The sequence below is a fragment of the Cynocephalus volans genome, chromosome 14, assembly GCF_027409185.1.
Source record: "Cynocephalus volans isolate mCynVol1 chromosome 14, mCynVol1.pri, whole genome shotgun sequence".
Lineage (NCBI taxonomy): Eukaryota > Metazoa > Chordata > Mammalia > Dermoptera > Cynocephalidae > Cynocephalus > Cynocephalus volans.
The window spans coordinates 97,764,525-97,785,551 of record NC_084473.1 but is presented as its reverse complement, the minus strand read 5'-3'; the positions used below and the strand labels follow the sequence as shown (position 1 = coordinate 97,785,551).

The following is a 21,027-nucleotide window of genomic DNA, read 5'->3' as shown; positions in this document are numbered from 1 at the left end:
ATGTTTCACAGCATTCCAAAACTAGGCAAAGTAATCTTTTTTTAATAAAGTCAATGATTGTGTTAGTGTTATATAAGACTTTCACAAGTATATCTCATGCACAAATAAAGCAAGTGGTTTCTCAGTTTTTGATTTTTTTTTCCCTACTAAACTCTGTCAAGTATCTTATTTCTTTTTTTTTTTTAAGTCTTTTTTGTGCCTGGTACTCAGCCAGTGAGTGCACCGGCCATTCCTATATAGGATCCGAACCCGCGGCGGGAGCGTTGCTGCGCTCCCAGCGCTGCACTCTCCCGAGTGCGCCACGGGGTTGGCCCAAGTATCTTATTTCTAACTCCTCCTGAGAAAACCCAGCAGTGCAGACAGAAGGCTTCATTTTAGGACATCAGTCACTGTTCATTGTTAATGGGCCCATAAGCCAGTCACTCCCACAATTAGCAAATGGCATGTCCTTTTATCTGTGTACAATAATTGACTTAATAAATTCTTTTTCTTTCTGTGACTCTAATAAGCTTCCAAGCCAGGGATACTCAAGTAAGTATGGCAGTTAGAAATCAGATGCCCAGCTTTCTTCAAGATAGGGTTTACTCAACAAAGAGACTAAAACCATGTTGTAGATGGAACCAAGACAGTCGTGACTATCGGTTTCCAGACATGGTAATGCAGACCTCAAATCAAACTAAGTGGTCCTAAAATCAAGCTATTTATTCTGTGTTCTAAGAAATCAGTCTTGGATAGAACAGTAATAGCCAGCATTTATAGAGTGCTTACTACATGCAAAAAGCATGATTCAAAATGCTTCACCTACATAAATGCCAGTATCACCCCATCTTAAATGAATGGAAACAGGTTGAGAGAGATTGAGTAACAAGTCCATGGTTTCCCTTCTTCCAGGGAAGACATTAGAAGCCAGATTTGACTTGGTTCATTAACACTGACCTAAACTCCCTCCTTGAGCAGAATTGGGAATTTAATAAGGGACTCAGATCTGCACATGGTTTTCTTTCTCACTTGGGAAAGATCCAATAGGAAGAAACAGAGAAGCTCCATCCTGCCAAAAAACAACATTGTTTAAAATGTGCTAATACAGTAGAAGCTGCTGTCATTTTGAAAGTCTGCTTTTATAAACTTAAAAGATGATCTGAAAGTCAAATAATGAACATGTTCGATAATTTGAGCCATTACTTTTTTTTTTTTTTTTTTTTTTTTGAGGATTCACAAAATGTTTTGTGACTGGTTTTAAACTGAGTTTTTTTTTTTTTTTTTTAATTTCAGTTATGTGTTGTTTCCAAAGAACTTTTTTCTTGGTTCCCTAGGGAGTCCCTAACCAGACAGTCTCCACAGCCCTGGGCACGTTGAAACACTGAACTGTGCTGTTTACTCATGATGGAAATAGAAACCAACAATCCCACTGAAAGGGTGGCAGGGTATAGGGAGAATGACTTCGACTATTAAAACATTGACATAATATTTAAAAAGGAACTTACATTCCTGGCAAGTACTATGCCATTAATTGAAAACTTACTATGCTCAGCGTTTTACTAAGAAATCTATACAAACATTTAAAAATTTAATTCTTATAGATAACCTTATTCAGTAGTTATTATGACTATTATCACCTGTACAGATGAGGAAAGTGAGTCGCAGAAAAGTTTTCACCCAGGACACAAGCCAAGCAAGTGGCCATATCGTTTAGAGCTGTCTGAACCAAAAGCCACTAACTCCTGTCCACCAAACTGCGGTAATGGCCTTGTGGCTGTTGTAAAGAATACACTTAGTAACCAAAAAAAAAAAAAAAAAAAATGAATATGCCCTTTGCCACCATCATTTGAATTCTAAATATCACTTTACCAGACTGGGTAATATTTTAGGTCTCATTTATCAGCTGCCCCAAAGTTCCTTTCAGTTTTGCTTGATGTTGAAGTGGTAACTCAAGCTAACAGTGACTGTGGCCAAATCATTCATATTCAAGAGTGTGTGTCTTTGGTCAAGTAGAGTGAAATGAGAATGTGAGTTATCCTTTAATCTTTTTTAAAAAATTTAATATTTCTATTCCCATTGTATTTTTTCTTTGAGCTAGTGGAAATACTGGAAATAGAGCCAGTTAGAAACTTTTAAAATTAGGGGTCACCTAGAACCATGGCTCTGGACCAGTTTAAAAGGAAGGAAGCCTCCTCAGTCTTTCATTTATTTTGCTTCATCACAGGAATTTTTTTGGATAACTAAGAGCAAGTGAAACTGACTCTGGGTTTCGCTGGTGTACTGTTTCACGGGTGAAAGCTGCCTTTGTTTTGAGTTTGTGCTTGTCCTGGACCTGGTTCAGGAGTCAGCTCTATTATCTAACTGTGCCATCTTTAAAAGGGTTTGTGTGTATTGGAGCAGGGGGGATATCATTGAAGTTCTCAATGTAGAAGTGAAAAACCAACCACTCAGAAAGAAGAAAGGAGGACAAATGTTCTGTCCTCCAAAAAGGGGATATTCCTAAAAGGAGAGGACAAAAGGACAGGTCCTTAACCAAGGATACACCCATTGGAGAGTCACACAGAGCGGGGTAGCTCAAACCAGCATCCTCTGAGCATGGGTTTGGCAAGCAATGCTTGTGCTGCCGCACCCACTCCCCTGGAGTGGAATTCCAAGTTCTGAATTTAGACAGTACAGCTGGAATTTCTGCAGCTTCATGAACTCCATGACACATAGAGTTTCAGGCAACTCTCTGGTAAAAATATTTGAGCAAATATTACAACAATGAAAATGAAAATTTGAAAAGTAAACTTCATCTGTGGTGAATTTGGGTAATTAAAATTTTCCAGGCAGAAAGAAAAGAAAATATTTGGGGGGGTACCTCAAAAGAGGGTTAGTTAGTTTCTTAATGACTTGAGGTAGGATGAATTTGCTGGAGGAGAAAATGGACTACTGTCATTAAATCACAATGCTAAGCCTCTCCTCATATTTAGGGTGGACTCAGGAAACTTTCATACATAGGAAGGCAATTTTACTCTGGGGAAATTATTTGAAAGGCTTAGTGTACTGTTCAGAGTTCTCTTCTAGCCTTTAAGCTCTCAGAATGCCAGACATAAGAAAAGCCCTGGAAAAATGTCACTCCATCACTGTGCCCTAGTAAGTCCTAAGATGTTTGTGTCTTAGAGCAGTGAGTAAATCTTGGTTTAGCACTACAGGCTCAGTTCTTATGGCTTCTGAACCATCTCCAGGATTGCAGTGAGTGTAGTTTACCTTGCAGCAAATGCCTTCTCAGTCGGCACTGGCCACCTGTCTGGGGATGACCCTACAGTGTCCTCCTTCAGCAGAGCAACATATAAGAATTCAGAATCAGAAGGTGTGGGTTGGATTACTAGCTCCATGAATTAGTAGTTTTATGATATTGACCAAGCCCTTTGACCTCTCAAGTCAGTTCCATATCATTAAATTGGAGATAAGGACATGTACTCCACCTACATCATGAAGTGGTTGTAAGACTTGATAGGTCATGAGTTTAGTAAACTCTTCAGTATTGAGTCCTGTGTCCATTTTGAGTGAACAGAGCATTTTTGTGCCAATGAAAGAACTTGACGAGGAAATACAAGTGGTTGAGAGCTGAAATACAAGCGTAAAATAGAGCTGAATTTTAATCCTATTCCTTAGCTCTGTAAGACCTTATTTAGAAAATTTGTTTAGCCCTTCTAAGCATCAGCAGAAGGTTTGGCATATACTTCAGTGCACAATATACTTTAGCTCTTACCCTAGTGATGGTTTTAGATAGTTTTGTAGTTAAAGGTTGAGAAAAGAAGAGGCTTAAAGCCATCTAGGCCCTGTGAAGTCTGCAAAACTTGTCAGGCCCAGAGAGACATGAGCATGGGGGCTTCAGTCACATGCCCTTGCCCATGTCTGGGATAACTGCTAAAAGGCATGTTTCTAGTTGACAGGCTGCCATTACCACCAGGTATAGATCATCCCAGTGTTGTAGCAAGTTGTACAATGTGACCCTCATTCATTATTACAAATTCCCTGGAATTTATGACCCAACGAGAAATGTATAACCAATTAATAGTTTGTTTCTTTAGTGAACCAGTGTAAATTCTTGCTGAACCACTTTGGAACCTGCCCTCAACTGCTCCCTTTCTTCTTTTAAAAATCAGCTCGTAACTGCTGCCAAAAAGAGTATGTACTAGGGGGAAACTGGGCAGGCGTCTTCTAGGCTGCAGTCCTAAAATCTGGCCCAAGTAAACTCTTTGTTTTATAGTTTTGCCTCAGTTTTCTTAGGTTGACAAAGTGTGTTAAAGAAACAGTTATTCAGTGACACCTGTTAAAGCACTGTAAGGCAGACTTTATGCAGGACCATCGTGATAGGTAAAGAGACCACAGCAATGTGATTTTGCAGTGTGCGTGTGTTGGGGAGGGAGGGAGATTGGGTTCAACTCCGAATACAGCATGGGCAAGTGAGAATTCATAGCCAAGGAGCAGGGTGAGGGTCAGTGGATAGAAAATTACCAAGAGGAAACATTAGGGGTAAGGGAAATTCTGGCTAAACCAACCTAACAAGATTTTTACTAAATATAGGCCAGGGTGGAGGGTGAGGAACCTGATCAGATATTGAGGGTGAGAGGTCCTTGCCAAACTGACTTGTCAGGATTCTTTACTAAAACAGATTTTACAAGGGAGTGCACAGATGGGCCCAGGAGAAGGTTTAGGAGACTGGTGAATGTTTGGTCAAGCATGGAGTATTTGTCAGGTGTGGACTGTGGAGTCGGACTGCTTAGATCCTGTGAAAAGATATTTTTAAAAAGTTAAAATCATGACTCTCGAATATAAAATGAACACTTGTTGATGATTATATTCAGCTTATTAATTAATCAGGGAACCAATATGATGTTTCAGCCAGTTTAAAGGAAAATTTAAAAATCATTTATAGGCAGTCAGGAATGCTAAAGTGAACTTAGAAATAGATGAGGGGAAAAGCTTTCTGCATGATGGAAGAGGAAATAAACTGTCTCTCCACCTTACAGAATCCAGTTGCATGACTACAGACAATAATTATTTGCAACACTCAGTTTTCTACAATTTACAGAGTTGTAATTAGCTAAAAGACGTCAAAGCAATTGAAAGACAATAAAAGCCTAAAACAGCAGTGGTTGGATGGAGCAGATTGTTAATCTAGAAGTTAGAGAAAGTGAAATTATTTTGCACCATAATATTGTGAAATTTCACATTTGCTAAGATTGATGGGAAATACTACCACCTCAGAAAGTTCCTCTTCCTCTGGCAAAGGAAATAATCCTCATCTAGATTATTGCCTAGTGTTCAAATTTGTATCTCATTCAAATTTGATTACTTCATGCTTTCAATAGATTTGACACTTTAAAAATCCGCATAGTATATGACCCAACTAATTCCCTTTAATCTAAAATCAAGAGTTGCCTTCATTTAATTATTACCAACTTTGTCAACAAATTCCTTGGGATGCGGTTTGTTTTAGTTGTCTGTTTAAATATCCTTTTTACCCCATGAATAATCTCCCGAGTGACCCCGTGCTGCGGCCACCCCTCCCTCACAGGCAACCCAGAACCCCCAAGCATGCCCTCCATGTTCATTTTAGGCTGGTTCCATCCAGGTGACAATTTTTCCAAGTACTGAGGGAAAACCAGTCTAAATTATACTTCCTATGCCATAATGACCTCCAAAATGGACAACCCCAGTGGAGGGTTTAGCCCTGGGTTTCATTTAAGCCAACCAAGTGTTAGAAAGCACAACCCTGTTCCAAGCCTCCACAAGGCCCCTGGTGGCGGCTCCTCCCCACCTCAGATCTGCTGGGATGGGAGCCAGACCATCACCAGCCCCTCAGTCAAAAACATCTGTGAGGGCAGGGGGCCAGGTCAGCTGGTTAGCACCACAGTCCAGAGTTCATCCCGGTACCAACAGCCTCCAAAAAACAGAAACAAAACAAAAAAACAAACAACTGGGGTGCAGCGGCCTCTTCATTTAGGGAGGTCACATTCGGGTTAGCCACATCCCCTAGTGACTGCTGTTTCATTTTCAAGGAAAATGTGATTATTTACACAATGGAATACTACTCAGTCATAAAAAGGAATGAAATTCTGCCATTTGCAGCAATAGGGATGGAGTTAGAGAAAGTTATGTTAAGTGAAATAAGCCAGACACAGAAAAATACTGCATGTCCTCACTCATAAGTGGGAGCTGAAAAAATAAAATAAACAAATAAAATATATGACAATCACAATAATACATCGAACTTTCAAAAGAAGAGAACAGAACTGAGGCTTTCAGAGTGGGAAAGGGAGAAGGGAAGGAGGTAAGAGAGGACCTGGTAAAGGGCCACCAAAGTTGATTACATTGTATAATGTTAAATATACCGATTATCCTGATTCGAGCACATATATTGTACACAGGTATTGATAGTCAATGCTGTATCCCAGAGATATGTACAATCAACCATGTTCCAGTTTTTAAAAATGAAATAAAGAGAGACAGTCTCCCATCACATTGTATCCTCTTTTGTGGTTTTCTTTTTTCCTCTCTCTCTCTGCCCCGCATCTCCAGTTCTTCCTCGCGCTCTCGTCCATCCACTAGAACATGCACTTTATCAGGGCACAGACCATGAGGCTTTGCCTGCATTGCATCCAATTTAGGGTGCCCACTTGTTCAATGAGTGGTAGAAGATGACAATAAAATCAGAAAGGCCAGTCTGGGGTGTTTGTCACAGCATCGCTAAATGGCCACGTGGCGCCACCTGCTGAGTGTCTGCAGCTGGGACCCATGCCTTCTGCTGCTTTGGCTTCTGTGCTCCCCTGATGGCCTCAGTCAGCAGAGCTCTGCAGAGGCCCTAGCAGGTGCTGGCACTGTGCCAGGTCCTCCACTCCAGAGAGGGCCACGGCGGCACCTTCTGGGACATGGCTATTGTAAGAGTTGCAAGATGCAGACCTTTTATTTTCACACAGAATGAGATAGACAGGGCCTACCTGTTATTCAGTCAGGAAGCTTTGTGGGCATTTTGACAGCTGTGAAACAGAAAAGTTGGAAATGGAAAGGGAACTGGTTTTCAAGCATGGAGACTGAGAGGAAATTTCCTGCTATTGTACACCCATCTGCCCTCAATAAAGTGTTTGGTTTTGTGGATTTATTTCAATGAACATATACTGAACACCTAGTAGGAAGACCCATAGTCTTCTCAAAATCCCAAGCATCTCTTTTAGAAATGTCTCAGGAACATCTGTGCCCTTGTACTGTGATACATGAAATAAAATCAGAGAGGATAACATCAAAGCAGGCCCGGTATATCCTAACGTCACAAGCTTTCTCTTAGTTTTAGGGGATCCAACTTCCTTAGGGGAGAAGGTTTAGTGGTTGCTGTTGCTGAAGTAACTTACTCTATCAGGTGGTTACTGGGAAAGGCTGCATGATTCTCCCCTTGTTTGGAGCCCTGGCTTTTCCTCACCCCTGTATTGTGGCCAGTCAAGTTTCTAGGATGCAGCCAACTAGACGGAAGAGCAATAGAGCGTGACCCTGCAGGAATGGCCTTGCCACCATGAGGAAGCCCAGCTAGAGAATGTGCCCTGCTATGAGTCACCAGCAGCAGGGCACATGCAACTGACAAGTGCAGGGGACAAGGAATTACATACCTACACCCTGGAATGGAGACATGTATTACCAGGCCCTTCAAGACCAAAAACATCCCATCCCAACTTGTTGACCATTTTTTTGAAATGCACAAAACATATATGTAAGACAAGAAATTTCCTGTTGTCATTACCAAAGTAAAAACTCAAATTCAAGCCTATAATTCTTCACTGGCACCCCTTGGAATACTTCATGTGTGGCATCTGTAGCCAGTGTTGGCAGGAGTCATGACTGGTATGACCTTTCTGGAGGGGCATTTATTTGGAAGGATGCCTCAGACATCTTAGCCTGGAAATTTTTTTCCAGTAATTTATTCAAGGCAAATTATCAAACGAATGCACTTTGTTTACGAAGTAACCAACTGGAAACAACCTAAACATCCACGTGATGGTTCACTTTATGTGTCACCTTGACTGGGCTGAAGGATGCCCAGATTAAGCATTATTTCTGGGTGTGTCTGTGAGGGCGCTTCTGGGTGCGATTGCATTTGAATGGGTGGACTGAGTAAGCAGATGGCCTCCCACAGTGTGAGGGGTACCATGCATCCAATCTGCTGAGGGCCCAAACGGAACGAAAAAGCAGAGGAAGGAGGAGTGTGCTCCTTTTTTTTTTCTTTTTTACCCGCCTGCCTCACAAACTGCTTCAGCTGAGATGTCTCGTCTCATCCTCCACCTTCAGACTGGGACTGACATCACTAGCTCCTCTGGTCCTCAGGGCCTTGGACTCCGGCTGAAGAAATACACCACTGGCCTTCCCGGGTCTCCAGCATGCAGACAGCAGACTGTGGGGCTTCTCAGCCTCCAGAGTCATGTGAGACAATTCTCTATTTTATATATATATGTGCCACATAAAAAAATATATAATCTCCTATTGGTTCTGTTTCTCTGGAGAACTCTAACACAATCCATAAATGTAGGATGGATTAAATACATTAGATATGTATTGCAAGATCCAATCTATGTGAATATACACCAAAAGGATAATGTTTTTAATAATTTTTTAATAGTTTCCTGTTTTTATGGATTTTCCCAATAAGCAAATAATTGGGGGTGGTGGGGACTCATTCTTATTTTGAAAACAAAACAAAATACCTCCTTCCCTGGCTTTATCCTGCTCTTCAGAATACCCACTATTCCTTTTTTCACAGGCAAACTTGTTCAAATGTCTGAGGGTTGGGGTTTTTTTTTTTTTTTTTTTTTTCTTTTAATCTTAACTAGTTTATTTTTCAACCTTTTTCTGGAGAAAACTTCAAACATTTGCAAAAGTAGAAAAAATAGGACTATAAATGCCCATGAGCCTTATTCATGGCCAGTCTTGTTTCACCAGCTCCCCTGCCTTCCACCTCTCCCTGCACAGGACCGTTTTGAAGAAAACCTCAGACATCCATCCACAAATGTTTCAGTATATCACCTCTAAAACATAAATATGCTTTTGGAAATATAACAATGCTATCATTATCATACCTAGAAATTTAACAGTAATGCTACAATATCATGAAATATCCAGTCAGTGATAAATTTCCCTAGGGCCATGTCTTACAAATGCCTTACCCCTGGGTGGGTTACCTAATCTCTTACGTACTTAATGTCTTCATTTTTAAAATGGAGAGAGCTTGTTGGTTAACCAACTCAGTTGGGTAGAGCACCACCTTGTTTGACCAAGGTCAAGGTTCAGAACCCCATACTGGCCAACCACCAAAAAACCAAACATGTAAAATGGAGAAAACATAGGATAATCAAGAGTATTAATGAATATATTTAAAGAGCTTGGCATAGAGCCTGGCATGTTGTAAATGCCCTTAACCAGCAGAATCGGATCATTTGTGATGTTACACACTTTTTCATTCATTAGGCATTTGCATGAAGTAGCCTTTAATTTGTCAAAGGCCTGTTCATATTCTTTGACCCTTTTTCTAGTGGGTAATAAAGACAGCAGCCTTTGTCTTTCATGTTGATTCTCTGCATTTTCCCAGTTCGTTCTATGCTTTTTCATTTTACTTGTGATTATATTAAAATGTGTCATTCCTCCCTTCTCTTTGTTCTGATCCAATATAATACACATCTATGTTTTCTACATTTCTGTGGTTTCATTTTTAAAATTTAGTTCATATAAACTTTGAGTTACTCTTTACATGAGCCCTATCTCTATTCTTTCACTAAAAAAGCAAAAATATAATCATTCCCTAAATTCATGAGCTTATTATATATTTTATAGGATCAGGTTTGTTTGTTTTTGAGGTAGAACCATTTGATAAATTAACTTGGTTACATAAAGTAGCCTAGGACTTACCATATTCACAGTAGTGACAATAACTGGTTTTTGTGTAGGGCTCAAACTACTTTTCACACATGCATTTAATCCTTACAAAAATGTTGTCAAGGAAGTATTATCCCACTTGGCTTCTGGACATGAAACATTGTGGCCCACAGAGGTCAGACACCTTGAACCCAGGTTCTCCGACTGCAAAACCTCCCCTGACCCTGCCATGCTTCCCTTTCCTCACTTGCAAAGTGGAAATCCTCAGAGCACCTGCCTCACGGAGCTGATAACGCATTCATGTGCACAAAGCATGGAGAAGAATATCAAATGTTGTAAGTGCCACTAAATGTTGTCTGTCACCCTCATTACCATTAATGCAGTAAGAAGTGCAAAATAATTATAGTAAAAATAGTGGTATAGGAAATGCAATAATAATTATCATTACAATATGTTCATTGAGGTATTGCTAGGTGCCAATAAGCATTTTGTGTGCAAGTTATCCTCCAGTGTAGGTACTTTTATTATCCTCTTTTTATGGGTGAAGAAACTGAGGCACAGCATTTGTGACTTGCCTGCGGGGTTGAGAAGCGAACCGGTTAGCTAGTGTACTCTATGAGCAAGTGGTGGAGTTGTGATTGGAGTCCAGGCAGTCTGACTCCTGGGCCACCTTTCTGGGGTCACTATGACTAGAGTGCGCTCGTGTGTGTACGTAGTGAGTAGGGCCTGCTGGTCCCATGTGTGACTGTTGGACAGACTGCTGCAGTCTCGGAAGCCCAAGAGTTAGGATCACAGTGACAGAAACTGGCACTGTCTCAGCCTCCTCCACAAGCTAAGAAGAAGAAAGATACTCTTGGCCTGAAGTTGGAGACCCCGAGAAGCTGGTGAGTGTCCCCCTGCATGCCCGCCCACCTGCCATATATCGGGCTGCCTGGCTCTGTGAGTGCGGGACGGGCAGCATTTCCTCAGTTGCCACTTGGGGGCACCACGGCGCCGCGGGAGGCTAGAGTCGCTGCTTTTTGCCAAGCTAAGATGGGAACTGCAGTTTCTCTGGTGTCTCAAGGGAGGAAATGCTTTTCTCTTTCTCCAGGCTCTTCTCCCACAAGGCTGCTTTCTTCTTCTCTTGAAGTCATCCTTTTACACAGGCAGGAAGCTGTGTTCATGTAAATCTTTGCTGTCGGGAAGGTTTCTACTACCCTGTGGTCACTTAAAACACAAACAAAGCTAATTGACCTGGAAGTTAGATAATTAAAAGAACAGCCTAATAAGTTTTTGATAAGCCTTGTTGATTAGAGAAAGGAAAATAACGGGACTGACTGAGTGACCAGGCTTCCTGGGAAGCCTGGTTTTCCAAACTGCATTGAAACACATAAGCTGATCATTAAAACAAGTTGTTGTGCTGTGACTGGCATTTGAAAAGTTGAACTTTTTCATTCTGTGGATGTGCGCATGTATACTGAGTTGCAAAGTGAAATCTATTTCTTCCTGTACCTTGCAGTCAAAGAATTATGAAAGCCATTGGTAGCGGGTGTCAGCATTTCAGCTAACACCTGGGAGTCCAACTTCTCCACTCCTGCCTCTGTCCATGCGTGGTGTGGTCTGGTACATGAGAGAGAACGAAAACCTGAACACACTGGGCGATGTGTTGAAAAGTCATCTACCCTCTGCCAAGCCTCCCCACTTAGACATGTTTCTGTTTTCCAGAAAGATGCTCACTAGAGTGGTGGTGGTGGCTGGGGGTGGGAAGTAAATCTTGACAACAACAAAGAGAAGAGAGAATTAGGGGGACAGAAGGGGGTTGGAAAGGCTGTGGGGACTACAACACTCACCAGGTCGTGAAGCTCTGGTCTCCAGGTCTTGCAGGTAAGGAACAACAATAAATCCAGCAAAATGGTACATGTCAGTGACTCAGACAGAGAAAAATACATCCAATGAGTTAGTAAAAAAGCTATGACACTTTACCCCCACGTTTTTCTATAACTACAGCCACAATTTGGGTTTTGCCCAAATTTTCAGTTGACAACCCTGCCAGAAAAGTATAATTAAGTTGAAAAATATCTGAATGACAAGCTGATCATTTGAATGTAGTAGAAGTAGGTTTTTATTTTCGGGATTGAGAAAAATGTTTGTGATTTTCACATGGGTGCTAACAAGTAATTTTGTGATTTATGTTTCTCAGCTGAGAAGAAAATTTATGTCATGGACTTGTGATATTTACAAGAGTTACAGTTTCATTTTTCATTGTAGAAAGACAGGGGAAAGGGCATGAGCCATCAGGCACAGGCTTCCACATGAGGCTCAGCCCACCAGGACTGCGGTGATGCCCCCGGCTCTCACCCACAGGCCCCACAGCAATGTCTCAGCTGTCACCCACTGTGACCCATGAGCATAGCCCACAGTTGTCACCCACCTCAGCCCACAGTGATACCCCCTACCAGCTCTTCTCTAAACTGAGCTCAACTGGGTGTCCAGAATTCCAATTGCAGCCTCACAGTAGCCTGGAAATAGACGGTGTGTGTGGAAGAGGAGACACAGAGCAAAACAAGGCATTTTCAACCAAATGTTTCAGTGCAGCAGGTCTTAACCATGCATGAAAGGACAATTCTTTCTGGAGCCCAGTTCTGGGCCTGAAATCAGAAAAGATGCACTGTCTCCCTTACTGCAGGTTCTGATTCTCTTTTGTTATTGTTTCTAGGTGGCTAGGCCAGGGCATGAAAGGTGATCAGCAACTGCCTCCTTTCATAGAGAGCCTCCAAGGACAGGTGGATTTGGAGGACAGCAGCCAGGGCTCTGAAGTCCTCCCCAAGTGGAGAGTCTCTCTCCTCGGACAGCCTGAGCCTGGGGCATCCTTGTGTTAAGGCAGCAGAAGCATTCCTCAGCTGCTCCCTGGGTACAGGAGCGGAGGGGACGTTGCACAGAGTTCTCATCCCTCAAGGGCCCCAGAGTAATTCCACTTGAGATGTGAGGCCTCTGGCAATTCAGACCCAATGTTCCACAGCTCTGAGAGCCAGGGTCAGCCCCAGGAGCTCATTCCAGGCGTGGTAGATTTGTCACCTGTAGGACAGGCTCTATTCTAAGAAGGAAACCAGGGAGGAATTTTCTACTTTCTTCATTTTCCAGACAGCCATGGATTAATCAACCATCAAACCAACGAAACCAACCCAAGCAAACATGTGCTGAAAGAAAGTTTATAAATACACAGCGGAATCAAGAGCTGAGGAAAGGTTGATTGGGACACAGCAGGAAGCTGTTGGAGTTGCTGAGGGGTCCCCACAGGAGCAAGAGGCACCCAAGCCATGGCCCCCCACTCCCCAGTCCTCACGTTGGTCGGACTACGTTGGCCTCACTACATCATGGGGTCTGACAAGCACTTTCTTGTGTATCTTCATCTCAGTTGGTCTTCTGGAAAAAGACCATATCCTCCAGACCCTTTATTTGATGTGACTCAGTCTCCCCTCAGGCTTTTCCCATGGACAGACTCAGAGTGGTTGAGGGTAGTGACCAAGGGAAGCAGGACTTGTGACTAACTCAGTCACTGTAGGAAGGTGAACTGGAAAGTCACCAAGGGTCCCAGCACCTGTCTTTCCCCTTTTCTGTCACCCCCACCTCCAGGTCAGCCCCCACCCCATCGTTTCCCATCAGCTCTGGGTCCACCTCCAAGGACTGGAACCAAGACCCCAGGACATGAGGCTCAGCTAGTGAAACAGGAGATAATTAATGGCAGCCTTGTTTTCACATAAACTGCCTCTGTCCATTCGCCATTGAACACATAAACCTTCTTTCTTAGGCAAATTTGGCCAGGGATGGACAAAGTATGGTGACCCTTCCCAGTCCTCCCACAGCCACAGACCACCCTGCTGTTGTCCCAATTGCGCAAGCCCCATGGGTGCCACACCATGGGCCACACTTTCTGACATGTAAACCGTACTCCGTAGAACCCTGTGTCTCACTCCCAAGGGGCCCAAATGCTCTCTCTACCCCAAGCTCAGCGAGTGTTCATGAGTGTTCGGGAGCCAGTAGGTTAGTGAGGGCCTTCTAGAGAGGCGTTCTTCCCTGAAGAAGTAGCTCTGGTCAAACAGACAAATGCAAGCTCTCTCATAAGTGCATAACTGCAAGTTTCAGGGGTGCACAGCCCGCAGGCGCCACTGCATGTTGCAGAGCCGTCAGTGGGTGATGTGCCCCTAGCCAGCCTCCCGCCTGCCTGCTGTGCAGTTGGAGGGAGTGCGCTTCTGCAGCTGGACTGCAGAGGGTGGATACCTTTGGGGTGGCATGTGGTATCTCACTTTTTTCCAAAACCTGGTCTTTATGCACTGTGACTGCTCTGTGAAGTCCCCACTCCACTGGATGGCCCCGTGCTTCTGTCTGATGTACTGGATTGACTCTGGCATGGTCATATAGTCTTCAGTTTTCCCCAGTTCAATCAGAATGACTTTCATCCCGTCCTGGATGAGGGCGTTGTAGACTGCGATTTGTTCTTCTGGCATGTTCTTCACTAGGCCAAAGCTCACCCCCCATGCGGGGTCTATGATGACCATCAGCCTCCTGCACAGCTTAGTGTTTTCATCGATGACATTGGCCACAGCTAGAAAGAAAACAGATTCAGAAGATCTCATGAGTAACACAGCCCGGGTCACAATGCTACTGAGAATATTAGAAATGGCACTGAGAAGAAAAAATAGACTTTAAGATGAACAGGACTTAGGGATGGATTAACAAAAGTGGGGGGGGGGGTTGTTTTCGTTTTTGTTTGTTTAATTAATCACCTCCTCTGTGAAGCCTTTCTGCTTTTCCCTAAAGAATCAGTTCTTTATGGTCATGAGTCACTTTTTTTTTTTTTTGTAGTTTATTGGTATGTCACCTTCCCCAGCAAACAAGTATCTTATCGTGCCTAACTTTGTATTTCCAGACTAGCTGAACGTCTGGTATATGGTAGATGATCAACATTTTTTTTTTTTTAAAGTAGGTTTTAAAAGGCTAGAGAAAATGTAATTAGCTCAGATATTGTGTTAATCTTGTATTTGTGTTTTCCTCTTGTTCTTTATAGCTATTTAAATGACCAGGATCTATGCAACTGACTTGGAAACCTACTGATTGCTTGGGAAGGGAGGGGAGGGTTCTTTAAACACCCATCGCTGCAAACACTCTTTGGCCTGCAATTGCCTCCTGTAGAATATAAGAATAGACTGCGGCCTCTAAGGACAGAGTCTTCTTGTTTGGCTTATTTTTGTATCCCTAGTGCCTAGAATAGTAGCCAGCACATAGAGTACTCAATAAATATTTGCTGAAGAAGTGAGTGAGTAACATTTCCTAGTGACTAAAAAAGGATGATTATTTCAGATTTCAGCCATTTTACTGTACTTTTCCGTTTTATGGGGAGAGAATAGAGAACAGGAGGGAACTTCTGGGTTGGGCGTCCAATGTGTGCTAAGCTCCATACTTTCCCTTCTCAGATTTTTCTCATCCAGGTTGCTCAGCTGAGTCGGAGAAGTTTTCTTATTCCCATTTTACAGACGAGGCAACTGAGGTTCAGAGATGTCCATTGAATTGCCCAAAGCTATGCTCTTGTTAAATGGGAGAAGTAAATTTAAAAATCTCCCATTTTATTTAGGTGGGGAAGGAGCGAGGGGGGTTGAGGTTTATAAAATCACCTTTAAACATGACCTGATTTAAATATTCAAACTGATAGAGAACACTCTGCAGTTAGTCTCAGTGACATGAGGGCAAATGACCACTTGTCTCTTTTTGGTCTTTTGGCCAAGACCACGTCACGGGCCACTGTTCATGTGCATGGATTAAGTACATCCTTACTCTAAAGTGAGACTCACACGACTGCCCCCGCGAATGCCAGTCACGGTGGTGCAGGAATGAGCTGCGTGGAGAAGGGAGCCTGCAGGCTCTGGTCACAGCCTGCCTGAGGTTCCACGGGGAAGGCGAGCAGAGTTGCTGCTCTTTGCAGAGTGAAGGAAGAGAGAGGTTCTTTTTTATTATTATTATTTTTATACCTCACTTAGTACACAACTTGTCCGGGGAACTCATCCCTGCCAAATATGAATAACTTATATCTGCACTGCTGCTCCAGCACCTCGGGCAGGATCTTCAACACCAGCTTGTCCACGTCGTGACGCTGGCTTTCACTTTGAGGCTTTGGGTAAAAGATGTATGCATCATACAGCTTCCCATCTGAAAAGGAAGTGGGGCAAGCTCAAGGAATCATTCCCACCAAATTCTCTCACGTGAGCAAGGGGAGAACCCGAGGTGCTGCCATGATGTGCTTTTGGCTTGGGTTCAGTGACTTCAGAGTGCCCTGCTGGCTGGTGCCAGGCACTGCCACGCTATGACATCTCACTCTCACAAATCATCCTGCAAGGTTTCATCCCCACTACACAAGAATGGAGGTGAGACTGGGAAGGTTGCACCATTTCCACCATTCCTAATTCCATCCCAAGTCTTGATTCTAAGCCCACTGCTCCTGTGATGTGGCTGGTAATGAGAATTAAGAACAGCAGACGCCACCCATGTTACCCTTGGTGGGGCCTGTGCACAGAGTTCTGCCCTAACTGCACCAGACAAAACAGGCCTAATCCCTCCTAATTTAGACCCACCAGTGAATTCCATCACTGCAATTGTGCAGAATTGTGTCATACAGAGAACGAGCATCTGAGCAGACCCTAAGGATCTGCCATGCCATTCTGAGAAGTCAAGCATGACAGCACGTCACCACTGTCACAATGAGCAGTATTTACTGAGCAACCACTAAAAACAATCTCTGTGCTCACCAGTGCAAGGATGCACAAGACCCGGGATCTAACTGGGCAGACTGTTCACATGCACAGAGCAAAAACAGCATAAGGCACCACAAGACTGCAACAGCTAAGTGAACAGCAGAGACAGGAAGAAAGGAAACTCCCTACTGTCTGGAGTTCCTGAAAAAACTTCAAAATGGCATGCAACAGCTCCTGGATTTTAAAGGGTGAGGAGGGTTTAGAAGGAAGTGTGGGTCTGAGAGTGAAGGGTGAGCAGGCACGAAGAGGGCCTTCCCAGGAGTTCTGTGAATGACACACTTCAGCAGGGCAAGAGGGCTTGCATGGGAGGACAGGGACTGTGGGCGTCGCATTGGAAAATGTGATTTCAAGGTCCGGGCCACTTGGAAAGTCACAGCCAACCTAATGGGGAACCCGAGAGGGGAGCTTTCTTTTCTATCCCTTTTCATGGGAGTTTGTTTGATGAACGGGCTTGGAGATGGGGTGCGTCGAAGATTAACAAGAGAAGGCAAAATCTTGCTTTTCTCTAGTTGTCTAAGTGACAATAGTTAACATGTATACTGAACTTTACAGTTTACATGTTGCCTTTTCTCATTCCATCAGTTCTCACACCAACCTCTGCCAACCTTCAGGTTTCTGCTCTTGGCCATCCTGTGAAGAATGATAATGCACAAGCATATGCACATACGTTCACACCTGTGCACACACGTGTACACATGCGGTCGTGTGCACACGTGTCCCCGTGTGCACAGTCCTACACACGCAGTCATGCATATGCATGCACGTGTACATGTGATTGCACACACACATGCACACATATACACTCTTTCTCTGCCTTCCCACCCTCTGTGATGAAAGGAAGCCATGTGAGAGTGGGGACTTGGGCTCCCTGCTCTGCTCTCAGCACCTAGAGCAGGAGCTGGTGCAGAAGAGGTCTCAATCAGCACTTGCCAAATGTCTGCATAAAGCTTGATTTTACAGAGGCCCAAAGAGGTTATAACAATGTTGGGGACAGGTCAATTTCAGCTTTAAAAGTGGAATCATAGGGCAGGTACAAAAGGAATGATTAACTCTGTGTCTAGAGTTGGCAAAAACCCAACACAACTAAAAATCCTTGTGGAATCTTGTAGGTCACTGCTCTGGACCACCACTCAAACAAGTGGATATTTTTCTGTATTAAATTTAAAGTCATACATTTGACTTTCCAAAGCCAGAGGATTGTAGAATAGAAAAAATTTTTGAAAAGAAACATTTCATAGAGTTCTTATGTTTCTGAACTTTTAGGGAATCAAATTTTTCTGTTTAAACATTTGGTCGTATTTCTCCCTTTGCTTCTGATAAGGGTTTGGTCGTGCTGGTGCTCCGTTCACCACAGAGAGAAGCCTCCCCAGCAAAGCGGTATTTCCTGGCCTTGTAACTACAGTGAACATCCAGGTTCATTGCCACTTCTGTCTCAAGCCCTGCCACTGGTAACTCTTTTCTCTCAATCTGTTTCTTTTTTTTCCCCACTGCCTCTGATTATGAAACAAACACACCACTTTTACTAGGTTATTCTCTCTTTTGCTAGTGTCCCATGTTCCCTGTCTGTAAGCAGGGTGTCTAGGACACAGGCACTTTTGGACATCCAAACTCAGGAGAAGGGATCTGGGTAGCGATAAAGTCTCACACCTTTCAAAAACTCAAAATATAAAAATATCCCCAATTTTGGGGTCATCTTTTTCCCCCCTTTCTTTCTGACTAAGCATTTGAATAGAGATACGACTTGCTGACTTGTCCTCAAAATGCAGAGTTTTCCCTCACCTTCACATGACCGGGGTGTCATTTCCTGAAATACAGCAAAAGAGCAGTGGGAGCTTTTGCCTTTCGCAGGCAACAGCAGCCGGCACTTCCCAGCTTTGCCTGTCACGATCACTTGTGAGGAGCACGGCTGCATCCTCGGAGTGTGATAAGCAACCCGAGGCCAGCAAGGCTGCAGGAGCTCTCTGAAGTCTCCCAGCTGGTAAATGCACAGCCTTGATCTCAGCCCAGGGCCAGGGTCCCTCTGGTGTGGCTAAAATAGGAATTAGGAGCAGGAACGTCTCAGAGCTTGTCCCTCATGGGTCCTGTGCAACTGCGTCAGACTGTATTTTCCAAAAACAGCTCCAGCAATGTTTCTAGTCCCACACGTTCTTTCAGAACTTTACCACACCCCCACAAAGAGGCAGGATCTGTTTCTTCTCCTTAAAATTGGGTAGGCCTCTGCAGCTGCCCCGACAAATAGAATGTGGAGGAGTTGACCTAGAAATTAAGATGTTAGGTTATAAAAAATCCATGGCTTTTGCCTGGTTCTTTGCTCTTGAGACACATGTTCTTGGAAGCCAGCCACTGTGCTGCAAGGAAGCCTGAAGCAGGCCACACAGAGAGGTCGCTTCAGGAGGCCCCTGTGGAGAGGGGCTGAGGCCACCAAAGACAGCCAAAATCAACTGCCGCTCCTCCAGCTGAGACCCCAGACATCCCGGAGCTGAGACAGGCCATCCCCGCTGTGCCTGTCCACATTCCTGGCCCCCAGACCCCATTAGCAGTGCTTGTTTTGTGCCACCGAGTTTTGAGGTAATTCGCTTCCCAGCTGTAGTAACTAGAACAGTAACTGAGGAGATAACAGTGAACAGCAACAAGTAACAATGTGCTGGACACCTCCCACTGTCTTTCACCAAGAAGATTCCAGAAGTGCAGACCTACTAGCGAGCGTTCTGAGGAAACTGGGCCCTGCGACAGATGCTTGCATGGCACATCTCTGTAATGCTGAGGTGACAGTTACCCAGGTCCTGGCCAAGTCCCTTTATTTTCTGAGCATACCACCAACCCTCCTCCAGTGTCTAAGCATGTGCGTATGCCTTTACTGGCTGTTGGCTTAAGATACAAAGGCTCATTTGAATAAGTCAATATTTATGAAAGACTACCTAGAGATTATTCAATTCCCTGCTTTCTCTTGATATGATATTGTTAAATTTTAGACCTGACCAAACCAGACTGGTGGGAACATCAAACAGATTCAATCTGGCCTTCCTGTAAATGTTTTTACTGAATTGCATAAGGTTTGGCTTTTAGCCTCAACATGCATTAGAGACAGTAGAAGAAAAGCCACATTAAACATGTTATTACATTTGCCACGGGAATGTTGAGGCAGACAGGGTTTCTTACATCATCCTGTTTTAAAATAACTCCCTACAAAAAATCTCCCTTGAAACTAGCCCCGGAAAATCCATGTTCTCTCATGAGCAACTGGAAGGTTTCTGTGAACAGCACATGATGGATCTTGTAATCACCTTTCTTTTAGCTTTGAAAGCAAATTCACCTCTAAACCCATCCAAGATTTGTCGTTAACTCCCCCTGATTTATTTCACCATTTTACCTTTTTTCCCCTTTGTTCACTGTACCTATTTTGTTTTTATTTTATTTTAACACTCACTTGTACATATTTGTGGGGTACAGTGTGTTGCTTCAACTGTGCTGTTTTTAATCTGTCTGTTCTACAGGTGCATTCTCCATAAGTCTATTTGGAATAAGGTGAGGCACATGCAGATCTCTCCAGTGCATTTTTAAGCTGAGCTTTCCGTTCTTGTGCACACCTGCACACCTGGCAGGACAATCATAAAAGTGCCTCGGATTTGAATGAGTATATACAGAATCTGCCAACTTCAGCCAGGCCTGTCAATGGCTCTGACTAAAACTGTGTCACACACACCTAACTATTTATTAGTGGTCTTATCAAGCTTAATCCAGCTGGTGGCATAAATGACTTATCACAAGAGGGACATAATGTCTCTCTCCCCCTCATTTGTATCTGCCGTCCATTACTCGGTGTGCTCCCAGATAACTCAGGAAACATCCTCGAGGGAAACAAAGCTGTAAACAGGATCTGAGACTTATCTGGGAGTCTCATCACCAGCTCATTGTCAAAGCCAACACTCAGCGGGAAGGGATGTGATTACAGGGTAGTTCTCATGGAGTGAACTGTAGAGAATTAAATCACAAAGTGCACACATTTCTGAGTTTAAACAAACAAGGAGGACCACTGGCTGCATGTCAGCTCCGATCTCCAAATGCTCAGCCCTGGGTTCAGAATTCGAGCTGCAGCCTAGTCTCAGCAGAGAGTGAGGCTCCCTGAGCAGCTCACGTGCCCAGCTCCTCCTGCTCAGGGTGAGTCACTATTTTTTCTCTTCCTGCTGTGCCGACCACGCACTCTGCACATCACGGCTGCAGTCACACTCCTGGGAGGGGTGTGAGTCACTGAGGGAGACACACCGTGGGGCCAGAACACCATGCAAAGTGACACAGTCCTCCAATAGTCGAAGAACAGAAAACAGCAGAACCATTCACATGTGTGTCAGGAAAAATAAGTGCG

The 21,027-nt window shown here is 43.7% G+C and overlaps 1 pseudogene; it reads right to left on the bottom strand.

Moving 5' to 3' along the window:
* Window positions 1-12,462: 12,462 nt before the first annotated feature.
* Window positions 12,463-21,027, bottom strand: part of LOC134362663 (interleukin-1 receptor-like 2) — a 30,344-nt pseudogene continuing 21,779 nt past the window's right edge.